The 2,500-nt window shown below is 51.2% G+C and overlaps 1 protein-coding gene across 1 annotated transcript in view; it reads left to right on the forward strand.

Annotated features, from left to right (window-relative positions):
- Positions 1-2,500, forward strand: part of unc5cb (unc-5 netrin receptor Cb) — a 360,953-nt gene that overhangs the window by 289,789 nt on the left and 68,664 nt on the right. The gene's annotated exons all lie outside the window — the stretch shown is intronic.

The following is a 2,500-nucleotide window of genomic DNA, read 5'->3' on the forward strand; positions in this document are numbered from 1 at the left end:
ATTTTATTTGAATGGGGAATGCATCCTTGTTTTTCTTCCCCCTCTCTTTGAAAGACCTTGTGTTCACTGGCATTCTCATACACACACACGTGTGCACACACACACACACACACACACACACACACACACACACACACACACACACACACACACACACACACACACACACACACACACACACACACACACACACACACACACACACACACACACACACACACACACACACACACATTCACCTTTAAATGAACAGTTGTAGTAGTAGTAGTCGTAGTAGTGTCTTATATCCCCGATAGTGCTGTGCCATCTCGCCAGACCTCTCATCTCTCCTGTTCTTTTAATTCCCGAGCTCCTGTTTCATCTCATTTCTTCTTACTTCCCCTTCATTTTTTTTCCTAAAAGAAGAGAAAAAAAGAGGGGGGAGAGCGGGGGAGGGAGCTGCTGCCGCTGTTTCCTGTGTTCCAGAGAAATGTATTAATCTAAGTGATACATTTTAATGCTCCACTTCCACCCTCACCCACCCCATCCTACCCCCACCTCCCAGTCCCCCCCAGCAGTAACTCCCCTCTCCTTTATCATCAAAGCACACTGCGAGGAGAAAAAGGGAGAGGACGAAGAGAGGAGGATGGTGGAGGCGGGTGGAGGAGAGGAGAGGACAGGAGGAGAAGGAGGAGGGAGAATGAGGGCTAGGTAGATAGGAGAGGAGGGGAAGGGAGAGAAAGAGAAGAATGGAGATGGCAAGATGGTGAGATTAAGGGAGGAAAGGGAGGTGAGGAGATGTGAAGGAGGAGGAAGGAAGGAGGACAGCTGCAGGGATGAGAGGAGGATAGGAGGAGGGAGGAGAGGACTAGAGGAGAACTGGAGGAGAGGAGAAAAGTAGAAGATAGAGGAGAGGAGAAGAAGGAGGAAGGATGGAGGACAGCTGCAGGGATGAGTAGAGGATAGAAGGAGGGAGGAGAGGAGGAGGAAGTGGAAGATGGGAGGAGATTAGAGGACAACAGGAAAAGTGGAGGAGAGGAGAAGTGTGGAAGAGGGAGGACAGGAGCGGAGAAGCAAACAGAGAAGGAGGGAGGAGATGACAGGGTAGAGGAGAGGAAGGAGATGGGAGGAGAGGAGAGCAGAGAGGAGGATGGGGAATGAGAGATGAAAGGAGTGCAGGAAGGAGGTGGAGAAGAGAGGGATGAAAGTAGGAGGGAGAAGGGAGGAGAGGATAGAAAAGAGGAGAAGAGGAGATGGGAGGAGAGCAGGAAGAGGATGGGGGGAGGAGGGATGACAGGAAGAGAGAGGAGAGGATGGGATGACGGAGGAGGGAGAGAAGGGAGGCTAGGGTAGAGTAGAGCGGAGGTTAGGGGGGAGATTGCTATCAGTAAACACTCATCTCCTCCTGTCCCATCTCTCATTCCTCCCTCTCCAACCCACACACAGTCTCTCACACAGACACACACATGGAAACATTCATACAGTATGCAAACACAGACACACAAACGCATGTACGCACGCGCACACACACACACACACACACACACACACACACACACACACACACACACACACACACACACACACACACACACACACACACACACACACACACACACACACACACACACACACACACACACACACACACACACACACACACACACAGTATATATGCATCCTCCCCACAGACTGGTCCATTAATGCCTGCGCTGGGCTGGCTATTATACGGGGCCCCACATTAGGCATGCTGTATGAAGATGAGACGTCTTCAGCAAGTGGCTGCCTGTGTTTCCATACGTGATGTCTCTGTTCAGAGCACACGCCTGAGAGGAGGGCCGAACAGTCTTTCACACACCACACACACACGAACGCATACACGCACACGGATGCATGCATGCACGCACACGCGCACGCACGCACGCACACACGCACACACACAAACGCATGCATGCACACAACACACTAGCACATGCAAATGCAAATGCACACACACACACACACACACACACACACACACACGCACACACACACACGCGCGCATACACTACATACACATGCACACAAACATATGCACGCATGCACACCTTAGCACCTGCAGGCAAAGCACCTGCACACGCACACACACACATACAAGCAAACAGAAACATGCACATACACACACAAACACACACCAACACACATACACGCACACACACAGACACTGACTCACACATATACACATCCTGTATACCTCTCCATGTAATGGCTGTACTTTTTCATCTACCCATGATGCATGGCGGGCCACCATGGTGTGTTAGTCAGTGAGCTGACACAGGAAGAGGCATGGCTGGAATGTTTTTGCACACCCCCATGAAGGATGCTTCTTTGGCGGCCATATTTCTTTCTGTTTTTCTTCTGCTGCTGTTTCAGTGAAAAGAGGAGCGTTTGTTGTGTGGGAGTGCGTGCGTGCGTGCGTGCGTGCGTGCGTGCGTGCGTGCGTGTGTGTGTGTGTGTGTGTGTGTGTGTGTGTACGAGTGTG

Source organism: Engraulis encrasicolus, chromosome 12 (assembly GCF_034702125.1).
Source record: "Engraulis encrasicolus isolate BLACKSEA-1 chromosome 12, IST_EnEncr_1.0, whole genome shotgun sequence".
In the NCBI taxonomy this organism is placed as follows: domain Eukaryota; kingdom Metazoa; phylum Chordata; class Actinopteri; order Clupeiformes; family Engraulidae; genus Engraulis; species Engraulis encrasicolus.